Genomic DNA, 22325 nt, shown 5'->3' on the forward strand with positions numbered 1-22325 from the left:
CTCAGGATCCTTTCAGGGGCTTAGATGTTGCTGTGGCTTGTTCCTTTTCTCCTCGTGGCCGGCCCGTCTTTCTCTGAGAAAATTCAAACCTCTAAACGAACCCCAGAATCTGCATGTGTCTTTTTAAATTATGGTTTTCTCTGGGCATATGCCCAGTAGTGGGATTGCTAGATCATATGGTAATTCTATTTTTAGTTTTTTTAAGGAACCTCCATACTGTTCTCCATAGTGGCTGTATCAATTTACATTCCCAGCAACAGTGCAAAAGTTCCCTTTTCTCCACACCCTCTCCAGCATTTGTTGTTTGTAGATTTTCTGATGATGCCCATTCTAACCCGTGTGAGGTGATACTGGTTAGAAACTACACCTCATTGTCGTTTTTTTTTTAATTCATGCTCATGCCTAATTTGAAATTTTCTGCTATTTCTTTTTTCTCTTTTTCTGTTTTTGAAGATGTTGAGGTAGGAATTTATTAATTTATTTTATATCTTTTTGCTGTGTTGGGTCTTCGTTTCGTTTCTGTGTGAGGGCTTTCTCTAGTTGTGGCAAGCGGGGGCCACTCTTCATCGCGATGCGCGGGCCTCTCACTATCGCGGGCTCTCTTGTTGTGGAGCACAGGCTCCAGACACGCAGGCTCAGTAGCTGTGGTTTACGGGCCTAGTTGCTCCACGGCATGTGGGATCCTCCCAGACCAGGGCTCGAACCCGTGTCCCCTGCATTAGCAGGAAGATTCTCAACCACTTCACCACCAGGGAAGCCCTCATTGTGGTTTTGATTTGTATTTCTTTAATAATTAGTGATGTTGAGCATCTTTTCATGTGCCTCTTGACCATATGTATGTCTTCTTTAGAGAGATGTCTATTTAGGTCCTCTGCCCATTTTTTGATTGGATTGTTTGTGTTTTTAATATTGAGCTGCATGAGCTGTTTATATATTTTAGAGATTAATCCTTTGTCCGTTGATTTGTTTGCAAATATTTTCTCCCATTTGGAGGGTTGTCTTTTCGTCTTGTTTATGGTTTCCTTTGCTGTGCAGAAGCTTTTAAGTTTCATTAAGTCTCATTTGTTTATTTTTGTTTTTATTTCCATTACTCTAGGAGGTGGGCCAAAAAAGATTTTGCTGTGATTTATGTCATAGAGTGTTCTGCCTATGGTTTCCTCTAAGAGTTTTACAGTGTCTGGTCTTACATTTAGGTATTTAATCCACTTGGAGTTTATTTTTGTGTATGGTGTTAGAAAGTGTTCTAATTTCATTCTTTTATATGTAGCTGTCCAGTTTTCCCAGTACCACTTATTGAAGAGACTGTCTTTTCTCCATTGTATATCCTTGCCTCCTTTGCCACACATTGGTTTACCATAGGTGCATGGGTTTATCTCTGGGCTTTCTATCCTCTTCCATTGATCTATATTTCTGTTTTTGTGCCAATACCATATTGTGTTGATTACTGTAGATTTGTAGTATAGTCTGAAGTCTGGGAGTCTGATTCCTCCAGCTCCGTTTTTTTCCCTCAAGATTGCTTTGGCTGTCTCAAAAAATTTTAAGGTTTTTTTGTTCTAGTTCTGTAAAAAATGCCATTGGTAATCTGATAGGGATTGCATTGAATCTGTAGGTTGCTTTGGGTAGTATAGTCATTTTCACAATATTGATTCTTCCAATCCAAGAACATGGTATATCTCTCCATCTGTTTGTGTCATCTTTGGTTTTTTTCAACAGTGTCTTATAGTTTTCTGAGTACAGGTCTTTTACCTCCTTAGGTAGGTTTATTCCTAGGTATTTTATTCTTTTTGTTGCAATGGTGAATGGGATTGTTACCTTAATTTCTCTTTCTGATCTTGCATTCTTAGTGGATAGGAATGCAAGAGAATTCCATGCATTACTTTTGTATTCTGCAACTTTAACAAATTCATTGGTGAGCTCTAGTAGTTTTCTGGTGGCATTTTTAGGATTCTCTATGTATAGTTTCATGTCATCTGCAAACAATGACAGTGTTACTTCTTCTTTTCTAATTTGTATTCCTTTTCTTTCTTTTTCTTCTCTGATTGCTGTGGCTAGGACTTCCAAAACTATGTTGAATAATAGTGTCAATAGTGGACATGCTTGTCTTGTTCCTATTCTTAGAGGAAATGCTTTCAGTTTTTCACGATTGACAATGATGTTGGCTGTGGGTTTGTCATATATGGCCTTTATTATATTGAGGTAGGTTCCCTCTATGCCTACTTTCTGAAAAGTTTTTTATTTTATTTTTTATTTATTTATTTTTTTAACATCTTTATTGGAGTGTAATTGCTTTACAATGGTGTGCTAGTTTCTGCTTTATAACAAAGTGAATCAGTTATACATATACGTATGTTCCCATATCTCTTCCCTCTTGCATCTCCCTCCCTCCTACCCTCACTATCCCACCCCTCTAGGTGGTCACAAAGCACCGAGCTGATCTCCCTATGCTATGCGGCTGCTTCCCACTAGCTATCTATTTTACATTTGGTAGTGTATATATGTCCATGCCTCTCTCTTACTTTGTCACAGCTTACCCTTCCCCCCCCCATATCCTCAAGTCCATTCTCTAGTAGGTCTGTGTCTTTATGCCCATCTTGCCTCTAGGTACTTCATAACCTTTTTTTTTTTTTTTCTGGAGAGTTTTTATCATAAATGGGTGTTAAATTTTGTCAGAAGATTTTTCTGCATCTATTGAGATGATCATATGGTTTTTATTCTTCAATTTATTAATATGGTGTATCACATTGATTGATTTGTGTATATTGAAGAATCCTTGCATCCCTGGGATAAATCCCACTTGATCATAGTGTATGATCCTTTTAATGTATTGCTGTATTCCGTTTGCTAGTATTTTGTTGAGGATTTTTGCATCTATTTTCATCAGTGCTATTGGTCTGTAATTTTCTTTTTTTGTAGTATCTCTGCCTGGTTTTGATATCAGGGTGATGGTGGCCTCATAGAATGAGTTTGGGAGTATTCCTTCCTCTGAAAGTTTTTGGAAGAGTTTGAGAAGGATGGGTGTTAGCTCTTCTCTAAATGTTTGATAGAATTCACCTGTGAAGCCATCTGGTCCTGAGCTTTTGTTTGTTGGGAGATTTTTAATCACAGTTTCAATTTCATTACTTGTGATTATTCTGTTCATATTTTCTACTTCTTCCTGGTTCAGTTTTGGAAGGTTATACCTTTCTAAGAATTTGTCCATTTCTTCCAGGTTGTCCATTTTATTGGCATAGAGTTGCTTGTAGTAGTCTCTTATGATGCTTTGTATTTCTGTGGTGTCTGTTGTAACTTCTCTTTTTCCATTTCTTATTTTATTGATTTGAGTCCTCTCCCTCTTTTTCTTGATGAATCTTGCTAAAGGTTTATCAATTTTGTTTATCTTCTCAAATAACCAGCTTTTAGTTTTATTGATCTTTGCTATTGTTTTCTTTGTTTCTATTTCATTTATTTCTTCTCTGATCTTCATGATTTCTTTCCTTCCACTAACTTTGGGTTTTGTTTGTTCTTCTATCTCTAGTTCCTTTAAGTGTAAGTTTAGAACATTTATTTGAGACTTTTCTTGTTTCTTGAGGTCGGATTACATTGCTATAAACTTCTCTCTCAGAACTGCTTTTGCTGCATCCCATAGGTTTTGAATCATCTTTTTTTCATTGTCATTTGTCTCTAGGTATTTTTTTATTTCCCCTTTGATTTCTTCAGTGATCTCTCTGTTTTTTAGTGATGTATTGTTTAGTCTCCATGTGTTTGTGTTTTTTACATATTTTTCCCTGTAATTGATTTCCAATCTCATAATGTTGTGGTCAGAAAAGATACTTGATATGATTTCAGTTTTCTTAAATTTACCAAGGCTTCATTTGTGACCCAAGATGTGATTTATCCTGGAGAATTTTCCATGTGCACTTGAGAAGAAAGTGTAATCTGCTGTTTTTGGATGGAATGAAAATATAAATTTTAAATATCAATTAAATCTATCTGGTCTATTGTGTCATTTAAAGCTTGTGTTTCTTTATTTTCTGTCTGGATGATCTGTCCATTGGTGTAAGTGAGGTGTTAAAGTCCCCCACTATTACTGTGTTACAGTCGATTTCCTCTTTTAGAGCTATTAACATTTGCCTTATGTATTGAGGTGCTCCTATGTTGGGTGCATAAATATTTATAATTGCTATATCTTCTTCTTGAATTGATCCCTTGATCATTATGCAGTGTCCTTCCTTGTCTCTTGTAACATTCTTTATTTTAAAGTCTATTTTATCTGATATGAGTATTGCTACTCCAGCTTTCTTTTGATTTCCATTTGCATGGAATATCTTTTTCCATCCCCTCACTTTCAGTCTGTATGTGTCCCTAGGTCTGAAGTGGGTTTCTTGTAGACAGCATATATATGGGTCTTGTTTTTGTATCCATTCAACAAGTCTGTGTCTTTTGGTTGGAGCATTTAATCCATTCACGTTTAAGGTAATTATCAATATGAATGTTCCTGTTAACATGTTCTTAATTGTCATGGGTTTGTTTTTTTAGGTGCTTTTCTTCTGTTGTATTTCCCAGTTAGACAAGTTCCTTTAGCACTTGTTTTAGAGCTGGTTTGGTGGTCCTGAATTCTCTTAGCTTTTGCTTGTCTGTAAAGCTTTTGATTTCGCCATCGAATCTGAATGAGATCCTTGCCGGCTAGAGTAATCTTGGTTGTAGGTTCTTCCCTTTCATCACTTTAAGTATGTCATGCTACTCCCTTTTGGCTTGTAGAGTTTCTGCTGAGAAATCAGCTGTTAACCTTATGGGAGTTCCTCTGTGTGTTATTTGTCATTTTTCCCTTGCTGCTTTTAATAATTTTTCTTTGTCTTTAATTTTTGCCAGTTTGATTACTATGTATCTTGGCGTGTTTCTCCTTGGGTTTATCCTGCCTGGGACGTTCTGTTTTTCCTTGACTTTGGTGGCTATTTCCTTTCCCATGTTAGGGAAGTTTTCAACTATAATCTCTTCAAATATTTTCTGGGGCCCTTTCTCTCTCTCTTCTTCTGGGACCCCTATAATGTGAATGTTTGTGTGTCTTATGTTGTCCCAGAGGTCTCTTAGGCTGTCTGCATTTCTTTTCATTCTTTTTTCTTTATTCTGTTCTGTGGCAGTGAATTGCACCATTCTGTCTTCCAGTTCACTTATCTGTTCTTCTGCCTCAGTTATTCTGCTATTGATTCCTTCTAGTGTATTCTTCATTTCAGTTATTGTATTGTTCATCTCTGTTTGTTCTTTAATTCTTCTAGGTCTTTGTTAAACATTTCTTGCATCTTCTCGATCTTTGCCTTCATTCTCTTTCCGAGGTCCTGGATCATCTTCACTATCATTATTCTGAATTCTTTTTCTGGAAGGTTGCCTCTCTCCACTTCATTTAGTTGTTTCTCTGGGGTTTTATCTTGTTCCTTCATCTGGTACATAGTCCTCTGCCTTTTCATTTTGTCTGTCTTTTTACGAATGTGGTTTTTGTTCCACAGGCTGCAGAATTGTAGTTCTTCTTGCTTCTGCTGTCTGCCCTCTGGTGGATGAAGCTATCTAAGAGACTTTTGCAACCTTCCTGATGGGAGGGACTGGTGGTGGGTAGAGCTGGCTGTTGCTCTGGTGGGCAGAGCTCAGTTAAACTTTAATCTGTTTGCCTGCTGATGGGTGGGGCTGGGTTCCCTCCCTGTTGGTTGTTTGGCCTGGGCAACCCAGCACTGGAGCCTACCCCACTCTTTGGTGGGGCTAATGGCAGACTCTGGGAGGGCTCACTCCAAGGAGTACTTCCCAGAACATCTGCTGCCAGTGTCCTTGTCCCCACGGTGAACCACAGCCACCCCCCACCTCTGCAGGAGACCCTCCAACACTAGCAGGTAGGTCTGGTTCAGTCTCCTATGGGGTCATTACTCCTTCCCCTGGGTTCTGATGCTCACAGTACTCTGTGTGTGCCCTCCAAGAGTGGAATCTCTGTTTCCCCCAGTCCTGTCAAAGTCCTGCGATCAAATCCCACTAGGCTTCAAAGTCTGATTCTCTAGGCGTTCCTCCTTCCATTGCCAGACCCCCAGGTTAGGAAGCCTGACATGGGGCTCAGAACCTTCAGTCCAGTGGGTGGACTTCTGTGGTATAAGTGTTCTCCAGTTTGTGAGTCACCCACCCAGTGGTTATGGGATTTGACTTTATTGTGATTGCACCCTCCTACCTTCTCCTTGCAGCTTCTCCTTTGTCTTTGGATGTGGGGTATCTTTTTTGGTGAGTTCCAGTGTCTTCCTGTCGATGATTATTCAGCAGTTAGTTGTGACTCTGGTGCTCTCGCAAGAGGGAGTGAGCACACGTCCTTCTACTCCGTCATCTTGAACCAGTCTTCTGTCTTGCAGTTCTTAACCATGCTTTGAACAAGGGGCTCTGTATTTTGCACTGGGCTTTGCACATTATGTAGCTGTTTGTGCATGCGTAATACACTGGTGACCAGGCAGTGGTTTTGGAGGGTTGGTATGCCTAGACATTAGATGAGAATCCCTAAGGGCAGGGACCACAGTTATCCAGCACTTTCTGACAGCCCCGAGCATTGGCCTAGGCACAGGGGCATCCATCCAATGGCCTTTACCCACTGGCCTTGGCTGGGGCAATTTGAAAATAAGGAGAGGGTTCCCGGCACCCAAGGAGACTCTTTAATGAGAACCCTGGACCTACTCCTGAAGGTCATGTGTTTAGGGCACTAAGCATGGAAGGCATTTGTCCTCTGGCATTATTTCAAAGCCAAATGGCAGTAAAGCCAGGGATGCTGGGCTCTGATGAGGCCTCACAAATCAGGTAGGATGCAAAACCATAGGCCTTTTTATCAGGCCTCGTCCCAAGAGGACTTGTAGGGGAAGCGGGGAACATGGGGGACTGAGCTTCATGGTCAAGGGGGAGAGGATGAGTGGGGAGAAGAATTCTAATTCCATCCTGGGTGACTTTGATTCAAGCCTATGAGATTTACCAAGCAGTTGCTTGCTAAATAGAGGTGACCAAGGGGGACACAGGCAGCGCAGGTGGAAGTGTTAGGAGTGTCGCTGTTTTCTAAATGAGGAAACGGATCCCAGAGAGATCTGATAACCTGTTCGTGGTCATCCAACTTGTTAGGGGCAAAGCAAGGTTGTAACCCAGACCTATCTCGTGCCGCAACTCACTGCCCCTCCCCTGTTCTACATCAGTGGCCTCTGGGGTCCAGAGGAGGGGCTTTCATATGAGGGGAAAGGGTCGTACATCAGTCCCCCTGGGCAGGGCCAGAGGAGAGAGGAGGCTTGGGTCCCCATCCTCAGGAATAGAAACAGAAAAGCAGAAGTCTTGTTGGGAGTGGGAGGTGTGAGTCCCAGAATTATCTCAAAAAGCCTTAGCACCTTGAGGATTCTAGAACCTTTGTCATTGTGCCACTCCAGTTGCTTAATTTTCCATCCAGCAGACGTTTCCAGAGAGCCCAACATGTGCCAGGCAAGTTTTACTAGGCACCAGAAGTGTAGAAATTAAAAGATAAATTGCAAATATTTATGCGGTGCCGAGCTGCAGATGTGCCATGCAGTGGGAAAACACGCAGCAGTGGACGGTAGGTGTTCCGAGGAGGCGTGCTCAGAGCAGGGCTGCCAGACCCAGCCTGGGCGCAGTCAGGGGAAATGTCTCAGCCAGGTGACAGCTGATCACACACAAGGCAATGGCATTTAGAAGGCTGAACAGGAGTTTTCCAGGGTAAGGAGGATGGAGGATGCCAGGGAAGGTGGTCCAGGCAAAATGGGCAGCTCCAAGGTCAAAGGCACAGAGGATGGAGAGACCAGCGTCTGAACGGGAACATCTTGGTGGTCCGTTGCCTACAGCTTGGGGTTGTAAAGCAAAGAACGTAGGAGAGGACACAGAGGCAGGACACAGGCCCTGCGGAGGAGTTTCGCCTTTATCTTGAAGGTCTCCTTGAGGATAAGGGAAAAGTTCATCAAATGATGACACTACCCTTTCCCAAACGTGGCTCTCCCTCTCCCGGGAAGGCTTGGGTGCAGCACAGATTATTGGGTGAGGGACTCAATAAAGGATGTTAAGGAAGAGAGTGATGTGGTCAGGGATGCATTTGAGAGATCACTCTGGGAGCCACAGCGAGGAAGGCAGGAGAGCGGGATCTGGACTCTCACCCTGTGACAGCAGGATCTGGGCTCTCAGGTGGGTGGTGCCTGCCCTTTCTTCCTTCCTTCACTTATTCATTCATTCAGCGGATATTTACTGAGGGCCAGCTATGTGCCCGGCACTGCTCTAGTGCTCAGAATAGGAAGGCACGAATCAGAAGCCTCTTCCCCAAGGAGCTTACATTCTAGAGAATATAAACACTCAAGTTAAATGACTACAGAATGTGTTAGATGAGGAGAGGTGGGGCAAGGTGTGGGGAAAGATCTCACAGAAAAGCTGACATTTGAGGAAACAGCTGTTGGAGGTGAGAGAGTGAACCTTCTGATCTTTGGGAGGAAGATGGTTCCAGGCAGAGGGAACTGCAAGTGCAAAGGCCCTGAGGCAGGAGCGGGGGGTGGGAGTAGAGCAGTAGAGAGGGGGGCAGATGAGGAAGAGTTTGTGTGGGACCTTGCAGGCCTTCCCAAGGACTTCAGCATTTACTCTGAGAAGGGAAGCTGTTGGAGCATTCGAGCAGAGGAGCGGTAATAAATTTATTACTGCGGGGCTGTTTGTAAATCAGATGTTTGTCAAGTGAATTCAGCTTAAAAACCCCCTACGAGAACCCAGGCTGACCTAACGGTCCTTGCTTGGAGGTGGCTGGTTCCCACAGAGCAGGTGCATTTGCAGAGTCCTGCTTTTACCAAATTAAATCTTTATGTCCCCGCCCCCCCCAACCCTTCTGGGAGAGAGAACCAGACCCTCAAATAGCAATACTGCCCAGTTATAGCACTCGCTCTTCCATGCCCCGGGGACTGCTTCTAGGCAGATCAGCTCACCCTCATTATAAGTGGATGAAGCTAGGGGTAAGACAGGAATAAAGACACAGACCTACTAGAGAATGGACTTGAGGATATGGCGAGGGGGAAGGGTAAGCTGTGACAAAGCGAGAGAGTGGCATGGACATATATACGCTACCAAACCTAAAATAGATAGCTAGTGGGAAGCAGCCGTGTAGCACAGGGAGATCAGTTTGGTGCTTTGTGACCACCTAGAGGGGTGGGATAGGGAGGGTGGGAGGGAGCGAGATGCAAGAGGGAAGAGAGATGGGAACATATGTATAACTGATTCACTTTGTTATAAAGCAGAAACTAACACACCATTGTAAAGCAATTAGACTCCAATAAAGATGTTAAAAAAAAAAAAAGTAGATGAAACCTTCAAGGAGGGGAGGAAATATGCAAAGAAGATGGGAATCATGAGAGTGAGGCTTGGGCCCTGCAGTCAGAGTTCCTGAACAAAAGAGCCTGAACATTCTCCCTCTAGCTGAGCCCGCATGCACTTGCTGAATGCTCTCCATCCCAGCCTAAACAGCTACGTACCATTTATTGGGCACTTACTATGTGCCAGGATCTGTGATAAGTACTTTACATGATCTATCTCATTTAATTCTTTCAACACCCCTGAGTCTTAATAACTCTCATTTCACAGATGAGGCACCTGAGGATGAGAGAGGTGCAGTAGATTTCACAAAGTCACACAGCTCAGCTGGAGCCTGGGTCTGTCTGACTCCAGAAGCCTGCTTGGAGCCGCTTGTCCCAACTGTCACTGAAACATTGGCGGCCACTGCTTTCCAAACAGGAGAGGGCACACCAGGCCAGGAGACCCGATTCCCAGTGAACACAGCCGTCCAGCCCTCCGCAGCATAATGGGACATCGGTGGCAGGCTGTGGGGAAGGGGCGGGGTTGGGGGCCAGGCTGGGCTTGAACTGGGGGAAGGGATCAAGCCGCTGATCGTAATGAGGGTGCGCAGCAGCATAACTGCAGAGCCCCAAACATCCCCTGACCTATCTGCAGGGGTCTGACCCAGTGGGTGAGACCAGGCAGAGGGGCGCTGCAAGCCAGAGAGTTCTGGGTACTCTGTCTTCTGAAAGTAGGACTCCAGCTGGCCAGCAAGGGGTTGGCAGACAGTGATGCTCTCTGTCACATTGATCGGCTGGATTTAGTTCAAGGTCCAGTGCTAGCTGGGAATGGGAGAGAAGGACAGGAGATGGAGACAGAAACCCTGACCCAGGCTTGTCTGAGCCAACACAGATATCAGAGAAAGGATGGGCGACATGGCCCACTCCAGACCCTGTCCCCCCTGGGCATGCGCCCTGGAGCACTGCCTCCCAATATCTTACTAATTCCAGAGTCGCCTTCAAACCAGATTTGTCCCCAATCTGGGGGTGACTTCTAAACACCTATGCGTAGATTCTGCAAAACACCAAGAAAGAACTAGAAAACTCTCATTCTCCGGAAAGATTGTTAGCTGGGAGAGGAAGCGTCTGATTCTCGAGCTCAGAACGGTTGGCAGATAAGTTTCCATTTCCGTGCGAAGTGATTGTGGCCCCCGGGCTCCCCCAGCACCCGGTGCAGGCTTCTGCTCCAGCCCCGCCTCGTCTTCCTGTAATTATTTGCTTATACATCTGTCTCCCCGACAAGGCCACGAGCCCCTGGAAGGCGGGGTCTGAGTCTGATCCATCTCCCTGTCCCTGATGCCTGGAACAGGCTGCTCCATAGAGTTCTAAAATAAATTAGTGAATAATTAGGAAGAAGCGGCTGCCGGAGAGCTCCAAGGTTCCGAGCCAGTGGTCTGATAACGTCTGTGCGAGTGCAACGGGCTCCTGTGCGTTTTGTGTGCTGAATAATTGAGTGAGGGATGCCGGAGGCAGAGCAGGTGTGAGATTTCTCGGACCTGACAGATGAAAGACAGTTTCAGTACACAGGAGGCGGGGGTGAGGTCGAGACCCCTCCTGGGGCTTCATCAGGAGGAAAGCGTCGGGTGAGGGGCACAGCTTCAGATGGAGGAAGTGGACAGGAGATGCTGGTGCTGGGAGCACCAGGGACCACAGAAGGGGCCAGGGGCAAGGTAGGTGGACCCTGAGACCCAGAGGGCTGCCGTCTTATGGTGACCAGTATTTGGAGAGGGGCTGGAAGTCCAGGTAGAAGATAAGACTTCATTAATTCATTCAACTTGTGTCCTCGGCACTAGGACCCAGCAGTGAAAAATGGTCGCTGCTCTTATGGAGGTTGACTTCTAGTGTGGATTCAGGTCAACAGGTAAATAATTGAATTTCAGAGTGGAATAAGCAGTGCACAGAAACAGGGCCAGGGAAAGAGAGCGGTGAGTTGAATTATTGTGGACGGACCAGTCCAAGAGGGCTTCTTCGAGGAGCTGACGCTTGAGCAGACACCTGAGTGATGCCAGTGCACCTGCTTGGGTGGCTCTGAGTTTGGCACGTTTGAGGAGCTGCCAGAAGGCCTCAGTGGCAGGAGACAGGGGCTCAGTGGGGAGGGAGGGGGCACGTGACCAACTGTGCTGCTGTGTCCTGACCCAGGCTTTCCCGGGACATGGGGCTTTCTGTACTAAACCTGGTCCCAGGCAGCCTGGGACTGAGCTGGTCACCTAGAGGTGGGACAGGAAAACAGAGAGGAGGGCGGGGGCTGGAACATGCAAGGCTGCTGCCTCTGAGGCCACGCTGAGGGGTTTGGGTTTTATTCTGCGTTGGAGGGGAATGGAAGACAGCAACTCCTTTTTGATGTAACAAGTACCTCTGAGTGCGTCCTCTGCGCCCCGGGCTGCTCTGAACAGTGCGCGGGGGTGGGGTGCGCGTAGTCCTGCCTTCGCGGATTTGGGGCTTTTGTGGTCTCTCACACTGGCAGTGAAGTCACTGTCGCCACACGTTTTCTCTTTGGCATTTTCCAGCTAAGCTTGAGATAAGCAAAGGAAAACGTCTGTAGCGATCAGAGTAGGTGCTTTCCTTTCCCATCCAGATCAGCGGGACGTTATTTCCAGACATCATTTCATTGTTACAGAGAAGGAAGAGCATGTTATCTGATCTCACGCTGCAGCCCAGGTCACCTGGAAATCAAATCCAGGCTCACTTTGCACACCTGAGTTGGAAGGGCACAGGGCAGCTGGGAGGTGGAGATAAGGGGACAGTTTCAGCGCAGCCTGGTGAGGGCCGTGGTGGCTGTGTGAGTGGGGAGCTGTCACACCAGCAACAGCGAACGTCTACTAAACACCGACTGTGTCTGCTTCCCGTTGCCATGTCACAAATTGGCACAAACAGAGCCACTTAGAACACATTTGTCATCTCACAGTTTCCTGGGTCAGACGTTTGGGCATGGCTCCAGTGGCTTTCTCTATTCAGGGTCTCACAAAGCTGGAAGCTAGGTGTCTGCTGAGGCCGGGGTCTTATCAGAGGCTTGGGGTCCTTGCTGCAGCTCACGTGACCGCGGGAAGATTCCATTTCCCTGCAGCTGTAGAGCCGCGGCTGCTGGCTTCTTTAAGATCAGCAGAAGAATTGCTGCTGCTTCAAGTCTCTGACCACCAAAGCCTCAGACTCACCTGATTTGGTCAGACCCACCCAGAAGATTTGGGTTTTTTTAACTCAAAGTCAGCTGTTTTGGGTTTTCATTATATCTGCAAAAAAATCTTCCTTCACCTTTGCCAAATAACTCTGTCTAATCATGGGCATGACATCCCATCATATTCATGGGTCGTACCCACACCAAGGGGAGGGCGTTATGGAGGTGGGACTCAGAATTCTGCTCACCATACTAGCCACGTAGGAAGTGCTTTACACACATCAGTTCGTTTAATTCTCAGAACGATCCTATGAGATGGATACTACTGTTGGCCCCATTTTACAAGTTAGCAATGTGAGGCAGAGAGGGTGAGTAAGAAGCCTGAGGTCCACAGCTAGGACCTCAAGAGAAGTTAGCAACGTGAGGCAGAGAGAGGGTGAGTGAGAGGCCTGAGGCCCACAGCTGGGACCTCAGGAGAAGTTAGCAACGTGAGGCAGAGAGAGGGTGAGTGAGAGGCCTGAGGTCCACAGCTAGGACCTCAGGAGGAGCTGGTGCTTTGGCAAAGCACAGCGTCCTGGAGCCAGGATCCCTTTGACAGTCAGGGAAGGAGGAGGGGAAGGGAGCCCGCCAAAGTTCCCATTGCTGTTTCTAAAACGTTGCCATGGAAACCCTGCATGAACCATCCCTTAAAGAGCTGTTCGATTATTTTTTCAGGGTGGCCCCTGCAAGCACATAGGAGCAGCACCAACACACACACACACACACACACACACACACACACACACACACACACACACACACACACACACACACACACCCCGTGGTTGAGTTCATGGGCCGAGTGGCAGGCGCATGGCAGGAGGTCCGGAAGGTCCTTTGATAACGGAATATGCTCATTGGCGTGATCAGGGCCTGTTGCGCGTCCCTGTTGCGGGACCCAGGACTGGGGAACCATTCAGTCCTCTTAGTTTTCACTGACTGTGCGCCCAGAGGGAGCCGTCTCCCAGTTGCTCCCTTCTCTTCTCCCACCAGGCCTACATTCCTGGCCCCATCCTGGCCACGTCCTTCCTGGGCCTTCTCATAGCAGCAGTTGGTTTTTTTTTTGTTTTTTTTAAATTTTTGTTTTTTAACATCTTTACTGGAGTATAATTGCTTTACAATGGTGTGTTAGTTTCTGCTTTATAACAAGGTGAATCCGTTATACATATACATATGTCCCCATATCTCTTCCCTCTTGCATCTCCCTCCCACCCTCTCTATCCCACCCCTCCAGGTGGCCACAAAGCACTGAGCTGATCTCCCTGTGCCGTGCGGCTCATAGCAGCAGTCTTGGTGCCTTGGCCCAACCAGGGAGAGGGTGAGGCCACTGTAGAGCTCATGGAAGTCAAGCCCAGACCAGGGACTGAGGAAGGCTCCAAAGCTGCTCACTAAACTCCTTTAAGGAGTTCAGCTGCCATCACGACACAGAAAGGCCTGGACACTAACTGATCTTGTCCCAAATCTTGAAGTGAGGGCTGGCCCAGCAGACCGAGGAGGCAGGAGGTCCAGGGTAATAATTATGTCGATGACTATGATCATAATGACTTCCAGCTAGTGTGACTTTGTATCCATTGTGTCTAATTGCTCATTTGTCAGTTCATTCAACAAATATTTATCGCGCAGTGGCTGTGCCGGGCTCTGGGTCTACACGTGTGAAACGGCGAGACTTGGAGCTTATGTTCTCGTTCGGGGAGACAGACAATAAGCAAAAGGGGAAAAATGACCCATTGCAGTAAGTGACACAAAAAGGATTAAAATAGAACAGTGTTGGGGACTTCCCTGGCCGTCAAGTGGTTAGGACTCCGTGCTTCCACTGCAAGGGGCACAGGTTCGATCCCTGGTCAGGGAACTAAGATCCCGCAGGCCGTGCAGCACGGCCAAAATAATAATAATAAGAAAATAAATAAAAGGTTAAAATAAATAAATAGAATAGTTGGAGGGAGGGCCCGGGGGCTTCTTTGATTTGTGTGGTGAGAGGAGGCCTCTCTGAGGAGGTGAAAGTTAAGCAGACATCAGAATAAAAGGCTGTGCCAGGGAGAAGGTACAGCTGATGCAAAGGCCCTGAGGCAGGAACTGGCTTGGTGAGCCTGAGGAACAGAAGGAAGGGCCGGTGTGTGTGGATCGCGGAGAATAAGGAATAGAGGGCAGGAGTGGAGTTTGGCCAAGGAGACTTTGTAGGTACAGGTGAGGCGTATGGGTTTTATGTGAAGGGAGATGAAGTGCCTTTGAGGTATGTTCAGCAAGGCAGATGCTCTAACTTGTGTTTTAAGAGATCACTCTGGCTGACCCTCGAAGAATGGCTGTGTGGGCACGAGAGAGCAGTCAGAGGTCCAGTTAGTAGATGTCTGTGGGGACCGGGGAAAGGATGCTGATGGCTTGGACCATGGAGGCCGCACTGCAGCGGGAGAGAAGGACATGCATTCCGGTTTGGTCAGCAGCGCTAGCTGATGATTTGGCTATGGGGGTGGAGAAAAGGTTTCTGGACTACTCCTAGGCTTTGGGGGTGAGCAGCAGGGTAGATTCCATCCTCGTGAGAACTCTAAGGTACACTGTTATCTGCATTTCATAAGTTAACAAAGCAGGCCCACAATCACCTGACATCTGCTATAACATGGATGACCCTTGAGGACATTACGCTAAGTGACAAGAAGTAGTCAAATTGGGGCTTCCCTGGTGGCGCAGTGGTTAAGAATCCGCCTGCCAATGCAGGGGACACGGGTTCGAGCCCTGGTCCGGGAAGATCCCACATGCCGCGGAGCAACTAAGCCCGTGCTCCACAACTACTGAGCCCACGCGCCTACAGCCTGTGCTCCCCAACGAGAGAAGCCACTGCAATGAGAAGCCCACACACCACAACCCACAGTAGCCCCCGCTCACCGCAACTAGAGAAGGCCCGCACGCAGCAACAAAGCCCCAATGTAGTCAAAAATAAATAAACTAAAAAAAAAAAAAAGAAAAGAAGTAGTCAAATTCACAGAGGGAGAGAGTGGCAGTTGCCAGGGGCCAGGGGAAGAGCGGGTAGGGTTAGTGTTTAATGGTTATGGAGTTTTCTTTTCACAAGATGAAGAGTGCTGTGGATGGGTGCTGGTGAGGGCAGCGCAACAAGGTGAATGCACTGAATACCGCTGAGCTTTGCCTTAGAAACGGTAAAGATGAATTTTATATTATGCGTATTTTCCACAATTTCCAGAAAAAGGAAAACAGGCCCAGGATCACACTGTTAGTAGGAGGTCAAGCCAGGTTTTGAACTGGACCCAGCAAACTCCACATCTGGTGTGTTGAACTGCCCCCAGGGAGCACAGGGCCCCAGCCTGTGTGTGAGTTCACCTACCTCCCCAGCGCCAAGGTGAGGGTCACCCCACCTTGTGTGGGCACCAGGCGAGGATGCCAGCCCTACTTGTGGCTGGTTGAGTGCCTACCTGTGGATGTTTGAATGGCAAGGGGAACAACAGAAAGCAGACCAAGTCTCAACACTTCATTTTGTCTAATAATTGTGTGCGTGTGTGTGTGTGTGTGTGTGTGTGTGTGTGTGTTTTCCAAAGCAGCCCTTTAGAAACGGTGATGCTGATGCTGGTGGTGATGAAGATGACGATGACAATAACAAAATGATGAAAATGTCAGCTCCCACACATGAACATATGTGTGCCATGCATTTTCCATATAACATTTTATCGATCCTCTCCGTGACCTATGTGCGCACTTTCAGTATCCCATTCTACAGATGAGAAGACTGAGGCTAAACGAGATTAAGAGACTCACCCAAAGCTGCCTGCCAGTCAGTGGGAGTGAAAATTCAAAGCTTGGCCTGTCTCCAGATGCCTTTCTAGTAAGGGCCCAGGTTAAATGAGGAGGCTAATTAAGAAGGTATAACTGTGCTGCTTCTCAGAGTTCTATTTTTGGGGCCAACTTGAAGGGACACAGATAATTATTTCCTAGAATGAGCATCTTCTGCACAGGCCCCAGGATCCTCCATACTCAGCCTCCCGCGTGGAAGCTGACACCGCCTTTGCTTGGCGACAAGTCACAACAAGGCTGGGCCCACACCCGCCCCGCCCCACTCAGACAGCACCTCACGGGGAAATAAGATAAAACGAAATTAAGCTGGGCTCCTAATTCGCATTCCATCTCTGGCAGCTCCTTGATGATAAATAGTCTGGAATTGGAAACGAGGCAGGAGGGAGGCGGATGGCGATCTGGGCAGAGCGGCTCGGCAGACCGTTTCCACTGGGGATCACCCTCTCTGCTTCCTGGGGCAGCGAGGGAGGCAGGGTCTACGGCAGGGGTGAGCAGCCACCTTCTCCTCTTCCTTTAAAAAAATTATTATGTTTAATCATGATAAAATAGACATAACGAGGTCCATCATTTTCAAGTGTACATATCAGTGGCATCAAGTGTATTCACGTTGTTCTACAACCACCACCAGATTCCATCCCTAGAATATGTTCATTTCCCCAGCTGAAACTGTACCCATAAAATACTAATCCCCACTCCTCCCTCCCCCAGCCCCTGGCAGCCGCCCTTCCACCTTCCTTCTCTGTGAATTTGACTACTCTAGGGACCTCGTATCAGTAGAATGTGCACCATTTGTCTTTTTCTGACTGGCTTGTTTCACTTAGCATGATGTCCTCAAGGTTCATCCCTGTTATAGCATGCTACAGAATTTCCTTCCTTTTTAAGGCTGAGAAGTACTCCATTGTATGGATATACCACATTTGGTTTACCCATTCATCCATCGATGGACACTTGAGTTATTTCCACCTTTTGGCCAGTACGGATAATCCTGCTGTGAACATGCCTCCTCCTCTCCCACCCTAGGCTTGACCATAACTGTATAATCAGGGTATTGAGGTGGCCAGGTTAAGTCAGTGTCCCCCACAGGACTGCCGCCCTGCACAGTGCCCCCATGTACCCCTCACCTCGCCTCACCAGATCTCACCCCAGGTCTTGCAGGTTTCCATAGCAACCCTATGTCAACCAGCTGTGAAAGGCAGTCAGGTGTAGTGGTTTGAGTCCTGGCTGTGTTACTTACCAGGTTGGTGACGTCGGGCAAGTTCTTTTATTGTCTATGGCCTCAGTTTCTTCACCTATAGAGCTGGAATCATAGTAGGACCTACTTCACAGCTAAGAGGAGGGGTTGCAGAAAATGGTACTAACCCTTGTTCTGTGCCAGGCATAGTGCTGGTGCTCTGCACGGATTATCTGACCCCACAACTACCCTACGTGGCAGTTATCCCCTTAATTAAAGTCAGTGTAACTTTATATATAAAGTTATCTGCTTTCTAGGTGAGGAAACTGAGTCTCGGGGAGGCGAAGCCCTTGCCAGTAAGTGGTGATGCTGGGATTCTGAGCACTGGGCTTGCACTCTTGTCTAATACCTTATCCTGCCTCCTGTGCCTGGAAGGCATCTAGCACGGGGTCTAGTCCACCGGAAGTGGCCAGCAAATGAGGACCAGTGCGATAAAGTTTGGACGTGGCCATAGCTGGCTCCTGGGTTGATGAAATCAACCTGTCTCCTCCAGGGAGCAGAGTTGGCTCTATCAGGCAAGGCCATTATTTGGCTTGGACATTTTGAACTTGGGGCTGGGCTGACAGGTCTGCTCTGCTGGGCAGAAGTACTAGAGATCTATACCTGACCTCAGGGACCTGTGAATCCTATGATCCTGGGAAGAGGAGGATCCATGTGTTCCATCATTTCTCGAAAGGTTCCTGACCCCAGAGTGGTAAAGACCCACTTGGGTTCTAAGCCCATGGATCCCAGGAGGGGCCACAGGCTCTAAGGTTTATGAGCAGCAGAGATGATGTTATGCTGAAAGCTCAGAGGAGGCAACCTCCTGGGTCAGCCAGGCTGCGGTCATCATGGAAACCTGGCAAGGTAGCACAGGCCACGGCTGCAGGACAGACAGAACCAGCCAGGACCCAGGTCGTGTGGGACAAGCTGGTCCTGACTTTAAGGGTGACCAGGTCAGAGCACTGAGAATGGTAGCCAGGCCATGGTAACCGACAGACACTCAGGTTTCCATGGCCAGCGAATAGAAGCCCGTTTCCTACTCCTGTATCAGTCCTGGGTAGGTGTTCAGTTTGGCGGGGTGCCCTCCTCCACGTGGTAACTCAGGGATGAAGCCTTCGTCCACCTTGGAGCCTCCGCATGCCCTGTGGTCTGGATAACCGCATCCATCCACCGTGGAAGGGCCTGGAGGAGGCCGCGGAGGTTTTTGTGGGCCAAGCCCGGAAATGTCATATATCACCTTTGCCCACATTCTACTGGAGAGAACCCAACTGCAAGGAAGTCTGGAGAGTGTCATCTAGCTGTGCGACCAGAGAAGGGACAATGAGTTTTGGTGGGCAGCTAGCTTTTTTTGGTCACATGCAGTCAATTTGATACACATTTTCTGCTGCCTCTGCTGCCTCAGGAAGTCCTCAAGGAACAGAAGCCCACTGAAGCAAACTCAGTAAAGAGGGGTTCATGATAAGCGTACAGCAGACAGTCTCACAGAAAACCAGGCACGTGGAGGTTGCCATCCATCCACTCATTTATTCCTCCATTCATTCTTAGAGTCATTCATTCAATGCAGAGTTTCTGAGTGTCTGCTCTGTGCTGGTCACTGTGCTGTATGCTGGGATACAGAGATGGAAAATGTCAGATAAGGTCCCTGTTCTCACGGAGCTTCCATAGGAAGTGGGGAGAAAAAAACAATTGAGAACACATAGAAAGATTACACATTGCAGCCAGTGCTCTGAAGGTCACATAAAGGATGGTGAGACAGAAGATAATTGAGGCTGGGTTAGGGGTCAGGACCTCTCCAAGGAGGTGGCATCTGAGCTGAGTTCTGATGGATGAACATGAATGACCCATGCAAAGAGCAGAGGTCAGAGCACCTCTGGGCCAGGGAAAGCTGTGCAAAGGCCCTGGGAAAGAGCTTGATCTGCTTGAGGATTCACCGCCACTCCGATCACGCTCATTCAGACCTCTAGCTCTCTGTCCCACTGCTGTTCCTCTGTTTAATGCTCCTGTAACTGGACCGCCAAGCTCAATGACTCAGTCTGTTCTCCTTTTGCCTCGAGCTCTCGGGGGCACTTCATGCTTTACTGGCCATGTTGTCATCTCAAGATCCTCCTGGGCACCACGGCTCCCTTGGCCCACCCATTCCTGTTCATACAAGTTTCTTGTTCTCTCTGCCTTTGCTACCATGGCCTCCCCACCAGTTGCTTGTGCTGTGTGTCTTCACAGAGGCCAGTGCCAAGCATGCAGGACTGTTTGCCTCCATGGAGGAGAAAGGGACATTTGAGAAGAGGTGACATTTGAACTGAGTCTTAAGAAGTGGAGTAGGATGAGATAGGAAGGACAGAAGAACGCTTCAGAGGAGGGGACAGCAAATGCAAAGGCCCTGGAGCGTGAAGGTCCCTAAGGGAGAGGTCAGGGAAGGAGAGGTGACGATTCCAAAGGGGTCGGGGTGTGCATGGCTGAGGGGGGTGAGGGATGGAAACTGTGGGAGCGAAGCCTGGACACATTGCTGGGTCCTGACTAGGAAGGGCCCTGAGTGCCTTGCTGAGAAGTTGCCATTTTGCACCTCCAGGAGCCACAGGAAGCTTAAGGACCGTGACTGGATGCGTCTTCTAGGCGGGTGACAGTGGAAGCAGGGTGGGGGACTGGAGAGGCAGTGGGGGTGGCAGGGGACCTTCAGGGAAGGCTGGGTGGGTCAGCAGCAGAAGGCCTGGAACGAGATCCATTCTTCCTGGCTGTCGGGCATGTAAAGTACGGCATAGCGCGCTGGCACAGAGCAGGCCCTCAAATGCCGTTGCCTCACCTCCTGATGGGGGCTGTGGTCTGGGGTGGGCTCTGGTAGTTTCTTAAATAAAAGAGCACCATCTCCAGAGTGTCAGCACAATGAGGGCTGGGAAGGGGCTCCCTGTGGGACCGCCAGCATGCCACCCGTGTGTGGTGCTTGAATACATGAACGAATGAACGAATGAGCAGCTCTTACTGTAAGCCAGGGGCCTTCTGGACAGAGGACAGTGTGGAGTGACAGCAGCCCTAGCGTTTAGAGATTCTTGTCACTTTGCTCGAGGCTGGGCAGAGAGGACGAGGCCTGCTTCCGGAGCCTCCTGCAGCTCTAACCAGTTGGCCGAAGGAAAAGAGGGCGGGAAGGTCAGAGACAGGCTGGAGCGGCTGTGGGGTAAGTTCAGACAGAGGACAAAGGAGAGGGAGAGGTTGGAGTCCTCAGGTGTCTAGAAAAACACTGGAGGCTCTGGGTAAAGCGGTGACCCCAGGCTCTAAGCAGCTGGAGCCAGAATTAAGAGCTTGTCTGTCTTTGGGGAGCAGTCCCAGCGGCAGAGCCGGCGGGTCCACGGCAGCTCTTGGGAGACAGAGCGTGGTTCAGGCGCTCGGGGCCTCTTGCCTCCATCCTTCCCAGAGTGGTGCAGAGGGACCGGGGCATGGCTCTGTCTCCACGCACATGCCCTGCGCCCCAGGCCCGGCCTGGAGGGGTTGCGGCTCTCTTGATTCCACGTGGAGGGGGTGGGGACCGGTAGCTCCTGACTCCCAGGGCCTGGTTCCCTGGGGCCGTCAGCAGCCCTGGCTCTGCTGTAAATATCTAGTCTTGCCCAGCTGTGCCAACCATTGGGCCCCATCCCCAACAGGCTCTTCCACATAATTACACATGACATATAAATATACATAGATGCATGTATATATACACACATGTACACACACACACAGGTACCCGGGCACGCACATGTAACAGCAACACAAAAGCTCGGCTATAGAAACCCGTGCCTTGGTGACACACACACACACACACACACACAGACACACACACACAGACACACACACACAGACACACACACACAGACACACAGACACACACACACACACACACAGCGTGCTGGAGGAATCAGTGTTGCAGAAACAGCGGGTGTGAGGGGAAACGATGGAGATAGAGGCAGGGGCCAGGCCAGCTTGTGGAGGACCTTGAGTGACATTCCAGGGATGTGACCTGACCTGGAAGAGATGGGAAGCCACCGCAGGGCTTCCAGTGGGAAGCGCTGTGGTCGCAGGGGCCGTTTAGAGGATGCGTTGGACTGGGGCGAGTCTAAAGCGGGAACAATGAGGAGGGGGGGACAGTCTCCAAGTCCCCAAGAAGAAGGTGAGATGGGGGAGTGGCCCTGGGCATTAGCAGCGGGACTGGGGCGGGGGGGTCAGATAGGAGGGACGAAAGGAAGCCGACTCGAGGGACTGAGTGTGCTGGGCGGACTCCAGGTCAGTGCCAGGCGCTGGGAGCCCTGGGGACAGGTGGCTGGCGGCGAGGCCGGGGGTTGCGGTGGGCCGTGTGCAGCTGCAGGCACGTGTCAGGCTTCCACGGGAGCCACCCAGAGGTGCTGGGACTTGGGTCTGTGGTCAGGAGGAGGGTCCGGGCTGGGACTCTGGACCAGTCACACAAGGGACAAGAGCCTGAATCACACGGCGGCTGCGCGCTCCTGCGGGTGTGCCCGCCCCTCTCCCTTCTGTGCCGAGACCACCCCGAGCGCCTCTTCCAGGAAATGGCTCTGAGTTAGTCTGAGGCTGGATGCCGAGGGCAGGTAGGGCGGCACAGGGCGGTGAGGAGAGGGGCAGAGAAGGGGCAGGGTCTTGGGCTGGTATCTGTCACCTCCTGGGCCTCTGTGTCGCCTGCCTGTCTCATGTTGCTTTGGGGCTTAGTAGGAGCATTTGCGAATTATTCTGATGAGGATCTAGGGGAGGCCTTTCAGGCAGGAAGCAGCAGGCCCCTGCCGGGCTCGGTAAAAGCCGTGTGGGTCCAAGCGATGCCCCTGCCTGGGTGGCTTCCCGCGTTCCA

General features: G+C 48.7%; 1 protein-coding gene across 1 annotated transcript in view; it reads left to right on the plus strand.

Moving 5' to 3' along the window:
• CSMD2 (CUB and Sushi multiple domains 2) overlaps positions 1-22325 on the plus strand; it is a gene marked incomplete at both ends in the record, with an annotated part of 666422 nt that overhangs the window by 193046 nt on the left and 451051 nt on the right.

Source organism: Leucopleurus acutus, assembly GCF_964270905.1.
Source record: "Leucopleurus acutus genome assembly, chromosome: 2".
NCBI classification, from domain to species: Eukaryota; Metazoa; Chordata; class Mammalia; order Artiodactyla; family Delphinidae; genus Leucopleurus; species Leucopleurus acutus.